Source organism: Cynara cardunculus, assembly GCF_001531365.2.
Source record: "Cynara cardunculus var. scolymus isolate 2C chromosome LG 2, CcrdV1, whole genome shotgun sequence".
NCBI lineage: Eukaryota > Viridiplantae > Streptophyta > Magnoliopsida > Asterales > Asteraceae > Cynara > Cynara cardunculus.
This window is the reverse complement of record NC_037529.1, coordinates 14,766,020-14,781,090: the sequence shown is the minus strand read 5'-3', so window position 1 is coordinate 14,781,090 and position 15,071 is coordinate 14,766,020.

The following is a 15,071-nucleotide window of genomic DNA, read 5'->3' as shown; positions in this document are numbered from 1 at the left end:
CCTTCAGATACCGAAGAACTCTGTGAACCGTGTTCATGTGAGGTTGTCTTGGATCTGCAACAAACTGATTCAAAACATTAATTGAGTAAGTGATATCCGGTCTTGTGGCTTGCAAATACAACAACCTCCCAACTATTCGACGATACTGCCCAACATCTACTTTTGGTTCATTCTCGGCTTTGTTTGGCTTGAGATTCTTCTCGATAGGAAAGGGGCTTGGCTTACAACCTTGCAAACYGCAATATTTTAGAATGTCAAGGATGTACTTTCTTTGACTCAGAACCAACCCCTTCGAGGTCTAGGCTGCTTCAATCCCAAGAAAATACTTGAGATTGCCGAGGTCCTTTATAATAAATCTTTTATCAAGTTCATCCTTTGTTTATTGCATTCTTCCCGTGTCGTTCCTTACCATGACGACATCATCGACATAAATAAGGGCTGCCACGAAAACCTTTTGTTGTTTGTAGATGAAAAGAGAATGATCGGCCTTAGATTGTTTGAAGTCGAGGTCGAGTAGGGCATTGGTGAATTTTTTATACCAATTGCGAGACGCTTGCTTCAAACCATACAAGGATTTTCTTAGCCTACAAACTCTTGTCTCTCCTTCTTTAGCAAAACCTTGAGGGACCTTCATATATACTTATTCATTTAGATCCCTGTGTAGAAACACGTTGTTGACATCGAGTTGGTGGATGGCCCAATTTTTTCTTGACGGCCACTGCTAAAAGAGTTCTCACAATGACTAGCTTTGCTATTGGGGTAAAAGTATCATGGTAGTCTACTCCTAATTGTGTAAACCCCTTTGCAACTAATCGTGCCAACTAATCGTGCCTTGTATCTTTCGACTTCTCCATTAGGTTTGTATTTCACTTTGTATACCCATTTTGAGTCAATAGCGTGTTTTCCTTCAGGCAGTTCTTTTAGAGTCCATGTGTCATTCTTTTCTAGAGCGTGTATTTCAATTTTCATGGTTTCCTTCCATTTATCACTTTTGACAGCGTGATAGAAATGTTGTGGCTCATTGTTGGGGTCAATGGCAGCTAAGATGGCTTTACGAGTCTCAGAAAAATGTTTGTATGAAACAAAGTTAGTTAAGGGATGTACCTTGGAGGATCCTTGATTTGGTGAGGCTTGTGCGTGGTCAACCGATGGGGGAAGTTGGACAAAGTAATCGTTGAAACGTTTCGGTTGTGATAGGTTTCTTTTCTCTCGCAATGGCTCGACGTTTGGGCGTTGTTGCTCGTTTTGATCTATGTTTAACTCAGCCTGCTCGCTTGGGCTTTCTGTTTAGGCTTCATTGTCTTCACTTTGATTTAAGTCAGCCTCCTCCCTTGGGCTTTCAGTTCCAGTCGAGACCCCGACATCACTGGCTTCTTCATTGTTTGTGGTTTCATCATGCATGGGCCCATCATGAGGTTCAAATAATTCAGTTGTTTCAATGGACAATTGGTCAAAAGGGAATTTATCTTCATGAAACTTAACGCCCCTGGAGACCATTATTTACTTATTTTCAAGATCAAAAAATTTATATCCTTTAATCCCTGATGGGTAACCTAAAAATACCCCGGGCCTCCCTCTCACTTCAAACTTGTCTCTTCTGGTCTCAGTGCTTCTATAGTAGACTAAGCACCCGAACACCTTCATGAAACCATAATCCGGTTTTCGTTCAAAGATGATTTCGTATTGTGTTTTGTTTCCAATTACCCTTGAAGGTAATTTGTTAATGATGTAAGAGGCCGTTAGAACACACTCCCCCCAAAATCTTTGGGTAAGTTGGCTTCAAATCTAATTGCTCGGGCGGTTTCGAGTAAGTGTCTATGTTTACATTTCACAACCCCATTTTGTTGTAGGGTGTGAGGACACGTCGTATCGAGCAAAATCCCTTCCTCATGGTAAAATTTTAACATTTCATTCGACGTGAACTCACCACCATTGTTCACCTAATTCTTTTAACGCATTTTCCAAATTGGGTTTTTATCATTTTATGGATATTAACTAAACACTTGCTTCATGTTTGTGTTTTAGCAAAAACACTCATACGACTCTACTAAAATCATCAACAATCGTTAAGAAATATCTTGCACCTGAAAACAAAAGTGTGCGGTATTTTCCCCAAACATCACAGTGTAATAATTCAAAGCAATTAATTGTTTTAATCTCAGTGTTTTCAAAAGAAAGTCTAGTGTGTTTTGCTTTAGAACACGAGTCACATGACTTATTGAAAGAAATATTACTAATAAAATCAATATGGGTAAGCTTGTCACTAAAAGCATGGCCCAACCTTTTATGCCAAGCATCAATAGTCGTCATCAAGGCTTTCTTCTCGGTTCCAAACATCCCCATATGGTAGAGACCCTTTCTGCACTCAACCGCACCAATCAAGTCCCTTGTGTGGAGTTTCTGCATGACACAAAAATCTGGAAAAAGAGGTTATGGTCGATTGAAGATCTTGGAATAAGCGACTGACAGATAAGAGATTGCACGTGAATTTAGGAATGTGCAAAACGCCTCTTATCTTGGTTCCCCCCGATAAGGTACATTCTCCTTTTCCCTCAACAGGTATAACATCTCCATTTGGAATAACGACCGGAGTTTCATTTCGAGTTTCAATCCTGTTTTCAAGGATGTTTGTGTTGTGTGTAATATGTTAGGTAGAGCCCGAATCAATTATCCACTCAACATCACAACTAGTTTTACATGTCATGCATGCCATCAGAGTCTTGTTGTCTTTGTTTGTGTTCCCACTTTCTACAAAATGTTTAAAAAAAGACTCATATTGTTCATTAGTCAAACTTGGAATAAGACTTGAACCAGTATCAATGCAAGCTGCCTTGGGCTTGGTTTCATCACGTTTCTTGTTTCCCAACCACCAATCGGGATATCCGATTCGTTTGAAGCATCCATCTCGGTTGTGCCCATCTTTCCCACAGAAGTTGCAATGTTCAGTGACATCTTTCCTTTTGAGAAAGGTTTCTCACGGCGCCGGCCAGCGCTCGTTTCTCGTCGGCCTGGCATGAAGGTCTTGAACGCAGCGGATTCGGTGGGTGCCCTTTTGTTAGTGGAAATATTTCTTTGGTGTTCATCTTCAGCAACGAGATGATAAGCATTTCCGAGACTTGGGGTTGGGCTCATTGTAAGAATCTGTGTTCTAATCACAGAAAAATTATCATCGAGTCCCATAAGGAACTCATACAGTCTTTCCTTCTCCCTGAAATCAATCATCCTTTTCCCTATGTCACACCTGCAACAGGTGCATGTACATCAAGGGATAGACGAAACAGATTGCCTCTCATCCCATAAACTGCATAGCTTAGTATAGTAAGCGGAAACCGACATACTTTCTTGTTGGATTGCTGTGAGGGTCCGCTTCAATTCATATGCTCTAGGTGCACTCTCTTTTCCAAATCTTTCGAGTAAATCAGTCCAGATTTCAGCGGTTGTACTGGCATATTTGACGCTATTCCTAATATCCTTTTCCATGGCGGTTGTGAGTCATCCTTTCACCATTGTGTCACAACAAAATCCATTTTATTTTTGGCGAAGATAAAATTCATCATTTATTGCGACCAGTCGGCATAATTGTTGTCAGTGAGAGTCTCGTTGACGTGCATTTATTTTTTGGTAGCCGAAAGCATGAATGTAGAACGGAGAGTTCGTATCCATGGTGCTTTGTTGTTTTGACGAGGAGGGGCCTTCTTTATTGCCGGCCATGGGTAGAACAGAAGGCCGACTAGGGTTGGTGTTTTAGATTAAACCGCTCAGATACCATCATAAAATTGATGGTCTCAAAGTTATTGTATATTTCGTGTATTGAAAAGAGATGCCGAGACAATACATAAATACATGAGGAAAGGAAAACAAAAGAAAGCTAGCCTAATTTAGAGGCAAGAAATACAGTGGTCAAACAATATGAATGAAAAGCAAATCGGGATATATATGGTCAATATAGAATTCCAAAAACTTGATTATGGAAACACCCAAATAATTTTATCAACTTAATCAATGATAGTTTATGCATTTAATTATTTATTCTCTTCTTTGGTGATGAATGAAATCAAGTTCACCCAATATTTTCAATAATGGCAAACAATAGTTTTGTTAAACTGCCATTTCTTGCTATAAATAGCAACCAAATCGTTTTTCTATTCACATTTCTTTCCTACAATATATTCTTGGAGATTAAATAATTTGTGGGTTAATTCAGAGTGGAAACTTTGTAATCTAGAGCATCTTTCCCCTTTCCCTTCTTATCTATCTTAATCTAATCGACCTATGAGGTAGCCTTTAATTGAACCCCAAGAAGGTGTTTGGTATTGGACAAACATGATCTTACCGACTGCAAATCAATCCCTCGTCTGTCCAGATTTAGCCCAACTGCCAGACCGTCTTTTAGAACCCGTCACACAAAAATGTTTACCTTCCGAAGTGCCAAATAGTTCCACCAGGTTGTTGAGGCGAACTCGTCACTAAGAAGATACTTGAACTCGATAACACTCCTCAATTTTTTTTACCCAAAACTCTCTATTGGCATCCATCTTCCATCGCCATTTATCCCTGTGTTCACTAACAAGATGAAAATTTTGAATTAAATTAATCAGATCAGAAAATTCATTCTCAGATTTATCCCAGTCCCACACCCAAAGACCCCTATTTGCAACCGATATGTTTGGATCTTTATCAAGTCTAAAAATACGTGAGAAACGGTCACACAAGCGACCACATTCTAACCAATTGTCATGCCAAAAATTGAATCAACGACCCATCCCCAAGCTTTCTACCAAAAGACGACGGAAATTGTACATCACTAGACTCTAAAATCCGCCCCAAAGAAACTATATTCCCCAAATGCCTCCCTTATATTTGGATGGGATAACGATATCCCATCCTAACCTCTCATCTCTATGGTATAAACTGTGAATGACTTTGGCCAAAGAGAATTAGGGGCCGTTTACCAAACGTTTATCCGGGTAAGCGCTTACCAAGTCACATTACCTCACTGGATGAATATGGTAAGGATCAAGAATCTTACCCGGTAAGAGCGAGACAAGGACCAAGAGTCTTATCCAGTAAGTGAGGGCGACAACTTTTACCATGGTAAGCGCTTACTAGATAAATTGTTGCATACGATATCATTTTGGTGGACTAAAATCTTACCCGGTAAGTAAATAATAGTATTAAATTTTACCAATAAGCACTTACCGGGTAAGTGTTTGATAAACTGCCCCTTACATTCAGTCCTGAATCTCCACCACCACTTACCTAACAAATGATTTGCCAATACCCAAACCCCCACCCCCTCCAAAAAAACAAAAAAACCCAAACGAAAGAAGATATGACAGTGTTCCGTTTTACCCAAGCTATTTTCCCCCTTCAGATCCTCCCCAAAAGAATTCCCTCCTACATTCCTCAAGTGCATGAAGCACACATGACTGTGCTCGTAACAACGAGAAAAAGTTCCTAGGACTGATTTCACCGAGGTAAGTCGACCACCGAAAAACAACATTTTAGATTTCCAAGACGACAATCTTTTAGCGAATTTTTCAACCACAACAGACCGAGGTCCTTGACTCATTTTTGCTCCAACTGGAAGACCCAGGTAGTCGAAAGGGAATGAACCAGCTCTACATCCTTGCCATCTAGCCATGCTCTCCACATCACACTGGGACACTCCAACACCGGTAAACTTTGATTTTATTAAGGTTAATTTTTAGCCCAGACGCTAACTCGAAATATTTGAGGATGCCAAGCAAGTTTCTTGCATTTGACTTGAACCACTCTCCGAAAAAGAGGTTGTCGTTGGCATAATGTAAATGAGAAATGACGATACCATCAAGACCCACCTTAACTCCTTTGAAAACATTTCTAATTATCGTTGTTTGCATCGCCACATTCAGACCTTCCGTTACAATTAAGAAAAGAAAAGGGGACAAAGGATCCCCTTGTCTTAACCCCCCCCCCCCCCCCCCCCCCCCCGACATCTGGAACTCCTTTGAAGGCGACTCATTTACAAGGATAAAAACTGAAGCTGGACGTAAGAATGAAACAATCCATTTGCGCCATCTCTCGCCTCCGACATCATGTTGAGAAGGAAGTTCCGATTCTTACCTCCGTTCTTGATAAAACTTAAAGGTTCATTAGCAATTAGAACTCCATCGAGGATACAGCGGTTCCTGATGAAAGCATTTTGAGACTTTCCAATAACTTTTCCAATAATTATTTTGCACCTCTCCGCTAGAATTTTAGCCAAAACTTTGTAATAACAACCAAACTAATGGGCCGGTAATCACGAAGCTCAATTGGATAAGCAATTTTAGGGATTAAGGTCACGTAGGATGAGTTGCAACCATGACTAATCTTACCCGTATCATGAAACCAAAGGAGAGCCTTCATAAGATCTCCTATAATTAACTCCCAGAACCTTTTAATGAACTTGAAATTAAAACCTTCTGGCCCCGGTGCTTTAGAGTTGCCACACAGTTTAATGGCGTTCTGAACTTCGTCTTGCGTGAAAACAGTTGAGTTTCAAGAGATTCAGTGTCCTCGTTGGATAATTTAGGAATGAGACTGTTTGTGAAAGTTGGACGGCTTGAGGAAACATCTGTGAATATTCATTTGTAGCAATCGAAGAAAGCCTGTTTTAGAGATTCTAGGTCCTATCGCCATTGCCCGTTAATGCTCGATCCTTGAATGAAGTTTTTATTAAACCAAGAACGAACCATCGTATGAAAAAAGCTAGAGTTCTCGTCCTCTTCTACATCCCATTTCACTCTAGACTTTTGTTTAGCAATCTTTAATTTTAACACGTCTTTTTCGAGCCATAATCTTGTAGCTTCCATCCACTGCTACAATTCTACAGAGTCCAAATCTCATAATTCAGCTGTCACTTCCCATTTAAGAAGTTGTCACTTCCCATTTAAGAGGCTTCGATCTCACCAACTAGATTAACCGTTCCTTTTCGGCTCCTTGCTTTTAGAGCACCTTACACATTTTTTAGCCGATCCCTAAAAACACAATCAGGATTCGGCGATCTAACACTTGATTTCCAAGCATTTATGATCAGAGATTGTGCCTCTTCATTACACGTCAAAGATTTTAAATGGTTTCGAACCAAAATCCTTGATTCCATCTTTCAATAATAAAGGGTAATGATCAGAAAGCTTCCTATCAAGACACTAAAAAACTGTCTAACTTGCTTAACTTCAATCAGTCTGCACTTATACGTATAAAATGTTTACCCCCCAAAGGAACTTCGAACAACTGAGATGATTTAATAAACTTGGACAAACAGTTTCTCCTTTCTGCTGGATTCCTGACTTGATTCAAGTCTCCAAACATTAACCAATTAGCTTCAAAGGTGTTAACACCATAAGCTTACTTTTTGCTCCTCCGAGTGAGGACCATAGACATTAACCACACAGATTTTTCCATCTATGCCTTTCCACGTGCACAGAACAGCTAAGAAATTTCCGTCAGCCAAGCCACTTACTTGATGTCTAGCTTCCCAACTGGTAGACGGTTCCTTTTCCCCCCAGATCAATGAAGAAGGGAGAAGTCGCTTGATTCTTTCGAATGACTTGAACCCCAGAGAAGTCCTTAGAGTCCCAAACTGAAAGGATACCACCAGATCTACCGGTTGCCGCAACATGAGCAAAACCAAAGTTTACCGAAACCCCATATATTTCTCTACCTATCTCTCTTCAATCGAATTGATTTTAGTCTCGTGGATACCTAAAAAACTAGGATTTTCACTCCTGCAGATTTCCTTTACCATGAAATTTTTTTATTTAAGGAAATCATCGACTATAAAACCCTTTCCACCTGAATCAATTGAAGCCGTTGGGATTAAAGCGTTCTTTGGGTTCTCCTTGCTAGGACCAGAGGAACCACTCTTTTGTCTCTTCGCTTTATGTTTTCCACGAGCCATATCCTTAATCAACCTCATACTCATCCTTCCCTTCCAGAATGAGAAATTCCCCTTGCTTGAAAACTTGCCTTTTCTCCTGTATTTAATTAGCGAGCAATTCTTCATGTCTACAACCGATCCCCACCATTCTGCGATATGAGCAAAAGTCTTCCTATTCCAGCAATGCATTGGAACTCCTAAAATATTTATCAAGATCAGGTGTCCTTGAGTCATCCCAAACCCTGATTTTCCTTATCCATTGGCGTATCCAGCATCTTTTCGAGAGGGTTGCGAATACATATTCAATCCTTAGCTGGGTAAACTCTCAGTTTAACGTTACCAATGGTGATGGAGTTGAGAAACTTCTCAAAAGAAATCATGTCCCCCACATCTTTGAATCTTTCTTTTTTGCCATATACAAATCGACTAACGGACCATATTCTTCAACATTTTCCATACATCTGCCCAAGTCCAACTTTCTGGGAAGTTGAAGACCAAGAACGATGAAATTGGATGGTGCTTAACCCCGTAAAAGTTCCGATAAGAAGGCTGAGAAACATACCTGACTCTATTTCCGAAAGGATGTCGGTCGCCCTCTCCGGTCACTCTCGCCTGACGCCACATCACTCCTATTTGAAATCTTTCTATAAACTTTAGGCAGTTCTTTTATAATTGATTTACCATAAAAACTCATCCAACTTTTCTACGTCTTTTTAAATATTTTTTGAATGAAAACCCCTAATTTAAGGTTAGGGTTTTAAAACAAGTTTTTTTTAAGATCTTCCTATTTAAAGGGTGTTTGGGATTGCTTATAAAAACAACTTATTAACTTATTTTGCTGTGATACTTGTAGTAAACACTTTTGAGTATTTGGATAAACAACTTATATCTATGTCAAACCGATAATAAGCAGATTTTGAAAAAGTTAAATAATTCTGTAACAACTGTCAAATTTAAGCTTCCAGGTTAGATCTTATTAAGTTTATATTAGTGTTATTAAAGATAATCTATAAGATTAGGAGTTAGTTAGATTAGATAGGCCGAAAAATTTCTAGAGTTTCCGGTAGTTGCTTAGAAAGTCCGGTTCCGACCCGTAACTATCTGAAATGTCCTATATAGTACCAAATGCTCCAATTTATACCCAATTTATATAAAACACAAAGTTTTAGTGTTTTAAATATAAAACTTTTTATTTAAATGAATTTAACCAACATGGGTTTATAATTTGAAGAAAAATTTCAAAATTGAGAAAAATGACATTTTAACAATTTTAGGGCTTAAATTTAATTTAAAATATATATATATATTTTGGGCTTGGCCCCCCCATGGTCGGCCACACCCCCCCTCCCTCCTAATATCCACATAAATATCTTTATTTTCTCCATTTACAACTCTTTTTCACATTTCCAATTATGAAACTCCCTCTCTTTCTCTTTCTCTAAACTCAAGAGTCTCTCAAGATCACCTTCTTCATCCTTCATACTCCAGCCAATTTTTCCATATTTCTCCATCAAAATAGCAAGGATTTTGAAGATATTACATCCTTCTCATCATCAATCAAGGTAACAACTTCATCTCCACCATTTTCTTGCAAACTTTGGGGGAAAAAACCCACTTTTCTTGCATTTTAAACTACCTTCTTCTAACCTCCGAAAATTTCTGAGTTTTGGGAGAGATTACACACCAAAAACACGTAAAAATGTTCATATGATAGTGGTAATCTATGACCCAAACATTAGAACTCAAGAAAATAGGTAAAATCATGTTACATGTGGGTTTCATTCCTAAAAAAATGACATTTTAAGTGCTGACAGATTTCATGCATGTGCATAAATCGTCCATTTCTTGCACATAATTTGTTCAAATGTCATGAATCTTCTTCTAAAAGTTCATTTATTGAGTTGGGGTTTTAATCCAATTGGTCTCACTCAAAAAAATTGAGTTTTGACTCCCCAAATACTCAAAACAAGATGCATGTGCATCTGAGAGTTTTTCAGTAGGTAAACCCTACTTTAAACAACCATAACTCTCTAAATAATCATCCAAATCATTGATTTTTTATTTTGAAAGTTAATTTAATGAGTTACCTTTCAAATGTCTCTGATTTTATTCAAAAATATGGTGATTTGAGGTTTCAACTACTCAAAACAAAATGAGTATGCAATTTGTCCAAAACTGACATATTTGTATATGCATGTTCTAATGACCATCTCTTTCAAAACTCGATGAAAAATGATGATTCTTCCTTTTAGAGTTAACTATATGAATTATCTTCTACATTCAAGTGGAATTACATGAAAATATAGAGTTTTGACCTCCAAACACCTAAAACACTTTACGTGTGCAAACTGTGAAACCATCAGTAGGTAGATCCTACTTTTTGTGTTAACATCTCTTTTATTACTTGCTCTTAGTACATGATTCTTCTTCTGAAATATTATTTTATGAGTTAGGGTTCATATGAACCCAGTTTCAATAAAAATATGAAGTTTTGAGGCATTAACTAATTTATTAAAGTTAAGTGTGCAATCTGTCAACTAATGACAGATGTGTGCATGTAACTTTATGGTGCCATATCTTCCTATTAACTCATCCAAAATGAGTGATTCTTATCTTAAAAGTTTCATTTAGGTGTTGAGTTTATAATCCAACTGGAATTTCTGCAAAACACTTAGTATAACTCTTCAAATGAGTATTTTACTAACATGGTGTAATCTGCCATACCAATTGTGACATATTGTATTGCATAAATTATTTGAAACATTTTTACATGTCCAAAATGTATGAAATTTGGTCACAATGACCATAACTCAGTACTATATCTCATATAAAAAGATAGGAAACTATGTCATTTTAGAAGTCTCTATAAATTGATCATTTTTAGTATTATTAGTTTCCGTCCAAACGTGAAATTCTGGAATTATTTGATTTTTATAAATTTTTATCATTTATTGGATTATAACATTACTTCCGGTATAAATAACTATATTAACGAGCATATGTGCATTATGTATAATTGGACTATAGATAATCAAGTTGGACATATGTAGACAATTATAGACTTAGGACTTATTAATCCCCATAAGTAGTTTTAAACCTATAAGTGACGGTTTTGGATATTTCTCTTTGATAGGGAAACGTTAAGCCAATGTGTGGGGACCGGATCGTGTTTTTGTTTAGCGGAGCTTTGCAAAAGAGTGAGTATTCACAGCCCCTCTTTCAAAGTATTTATTACATTTTGGGTGAAAAGCATGATTGAATGTGTTATATGAGCTATTTTTATTATGAATATGAAATTTTGTTAATTTGATGTTGTGGGCACTAAGGCATGTACACTAATAGTTATATTGAGTAAAATGTAACAGAAAAGTTTGTATACTACTATTAACTCAAGTGAGAGTCGAGGGTATTTGTGGATAGCGTTATTTGGACGGACAATCCCGCCTAAAAACCGATAAGTAGGGGTGTGGATAGCAATCCCACCTAGAAACTACAGGTAAGGGTGCACTATACTTAAAAATAAAGGTTCTACATATGTGGGGTATTAGTCCCACCGCTAAGGTAGAATGAAAAACCGTTTTATGGGGTCGAAAGGTTTAGTGGTGGCTCTTTATAGACTTAAAATTAGAGTACAAATTGCCTTGAACAATCCAGGATTTTCTTTCAAAGTAAATTAAGTGTCATTAAAAATTTAATTTGCTCATATTCACTTATGCAAAAGGAGGTTTGTAACATTGAAAACCTGTGAACTCACCAGCTCTTTGTAGTTGACCTTGTTTTATTATGCTTTTCAGGGGTAAGAAAGGTTAACTGATAACGTTTATGTTCGGGGCGCAACGACATCAACCATATTTATATTTGAAATCTTTTGTTGAAAACTTTGCTTACACCATGTTGTTAAAAACTTTGAACTTGTATGATGTAATTTCAGACTTTATATGTTATGTATTTGAATGGACAATTGGTGTTGTTTTCACCCTATCGCAGTGAAATCTTGAACTATCACTCCTCGTGTTTCCGCTTTAGCGGGATGTGACAGACTTGGTATCAGAGCCATAGGTTATAGAGAACACCGGTTTTCTATTAAAACCAAATACTATAACCAAATGATTTTAAAAAAATATATATATTTTCTAAACTAATTTAATTTAAAAAAAAAGGCTTACTACTGGAATAATTGGACTAAGTGTTGACTTAGCATATTATAATTAGACAAAGTCTGATCACCTATGTCTAATTTCATATGTTTAAGGAGGGACAAGGAACAATTATATTGGAAGTCGGCTAAAATAAAAATTTATTGCCCAAAGGAAAAGCATAATTATGAGTTGCATGAGTATTTTCATTTTATGAATTATTATTTACTTAAGTACAGTTAGTAATTAAATTTGTTACTGTCACAGTTTAAAAATGTCTCACTCATCCTCACTCCCTGAGCACTCCCCTGACGAATCCGGTTACTTTACCAGCCTCCCTAGGAGAAACCAACCCGTCCGTGAGGAGAGTGACCCATCCGAGGAAAGTGACGCGGCCACCCGAGAGACTTCTGTTGAATCATCTGTACCTACGCCACCTCCGGTCGATGTTGCTGATCCATCGCGAGGACCTAGGATCATGAGAACCGCCCGAAAGCGTGTTCTCCCTCCCAGGAGGGTGACTATCGCATTTCTCTCCGAGCCTCTGAGCGAGCCAGCAGGATCGCAGTCCCGATCGCGGAGCAAGACCCCTCCTCCCCCATCAATTGGAGTTCCCGTGCCACAGCCTCGGGGCATGACTGCAATGGAGAACTTTTGGGTCTCAGGCTTGAGCAGTCAGTTACAGTCCCACCGTCATACACTTGATGACATCCAACAGTCCTTAGACGGCATTTTTATAGTCTTGCTCACACAGGATGATCTTACTACGGGGATTATGGAGGTCGTTTTCGAGACTAGGAGGGCAATTCGGATATTGTACGCGTACTTGTTTTGGGCGGTAGGAGCTTGGGTGATGATAATAGGGATATTAATTAGGGTGTTAATGCGTTAGGTAACTCCCGTTATTTTGAAACTTTTGGGTGGATAATACCTTCTTTTGGGGCTTTGCCCGTCGGTTTATTCAACCTTAGAATTCAATATAAAAATAGAACTCGACGCAAGTATACACCTCGAACTACTGTCATCTCGTAACAAGTAATAATGGTAAAGTACCAGATATCGTTCCCACAGAGATAGCTTGTAAAGTTCTTTCAAAAGTCCAGTTTATAAAAACTAGTTTCAGATGGCGAATCGAGGGATTTGATTTATCTAAAATAGGGAGGTTTGATTAACAACTAAGAAAAATATCAATCTTAAAAAGAAGCACAGGGTGCAACAGTTGATTAAGACATTAAACAAATGATTCAGTAAAAAGGTGACATAGCATTCCTGTCATAATTATCTAAAATCAATAAATGATTTTATATTACTATGACAGTATCAACTATCGGGTCAGACGGCCTCCCAAGAGCACACACCGGTCAACGTGCTATCGATATGATATCATTTATGTTAGACGTCGTGAATCCTAGCACAACACAGTGTTACCATCCCACACCGTAGGAGTATAGCGTTTGTCAGACACTAAAGCTATTTATAGCCTTCTCCTATTACCTCAAGTTTTGAAAGTCAATACATTTTTATACACAAAATTAGTTGTCAATTAATTTTAATGTAATCATCAAATGAAATATTAAGCACCTGAAATAAATAGTAGACTATAATGCTAATAAGACACCTTTGTACTTTCACATCGGCTTTGGTCTTAATTTCCCGTTACACCCCAAGCTAAGGCGTTAGCCCATCATCGCTCGGTTTCTTCTCTCGAAGGATGTAAGGACTGAAAAATAAATAACTGATACGGAAAAGTAAATTGCAGAAAGTAAATTACAGGAAATGGAAATACTGGAATTTAAAGTACTGGAAATTAAATGACTGAAAGTAAAGTACTGAAAATTAAATGACAGAAATGTAAATTGCAGTAAAGTAAAAACTGAAATGTAAATGACTGAAATATAAATGACTTGAAATATAAATGACTGAAATATAAATACTGAAATATAAAGGACTGAAATATAAAGACTGAAATGTAAATATTGAAATATAAATACTGAAATGTAAATGACTGAAATATAAATTATTAATAACTAAATAATATTAATTATATTAATCTAATAATGATGAAAGAAAATACTTGATGTATGACAAGTAGTACTTGATATATGACAAGTAGTACTTGATGTATGACAAGTAGTACTTTGATGGGATGAAGAAATGACATATGAAAACCTTGGAAATTGGGTTTGACTTTTGAAGAAAACTTGCAAGTCAAGTAACGAAACTTGCAAGTCAAGTAACGAAACTTGCAAAACAAGTTTCGTTACAAAGACCGAAAGGTTACTTGCAAACTCGTAAAAACAGATTATTTAGCCTACGTAAATTAGTCGTGAGCCACAAAGGATGAGATCCGATGTAAAGCAACAACGATCGACTAATTCGTAACTCGTAAAAGATAAGAAAACATAACGGAACTTGGAACAGAAATGAGATGAAGATTAAATACGAGTACTTAAATTAAAACTTGAGAATGAAATCACAACTACAAAAGTTGGTTCTTGAAAAGACAAACAAAGAAAACCGAAAGCTTGGAACCGAAAGCAATATTCTAGAGAATGACTAACACAAAGATCATAAAGATTAAAATGGTAGAAAGCATGAAAAGTGTTGTTAAAACAAGCCTTAAGCCTTCTTTATATAGGCTAAGGAAGATCACACAGTGGGTGCCAACTAATAAGACAAAAGCTTCTTCAAAACTGGGTTTTGACCGGGCCCAAGGTTGTTGACCACGCCTCCTCTATGGATCAGCCCATTTCTCCACGGTCCAAGCAGAATTTCAGCTCTCGGACAGGTACTATAGGACCTTGCCACTCCTGGTCCTATAGGACTGCCGTAGGACTGGGCTCAAAAATATCAAAAACCTGTAAAAATAGGGAATTAACATTAGATGTACTATATTACTACTAATATATTGTTAGTCCCGAAGGGTAAGGCAATAAACAGAAAGGAATTGTAGAAGGGGGGGTTGAATACAATTACACAGACTTTTTTCAACTTTTTAATTCTTATTGATTTATATCAAGAATTAATACACA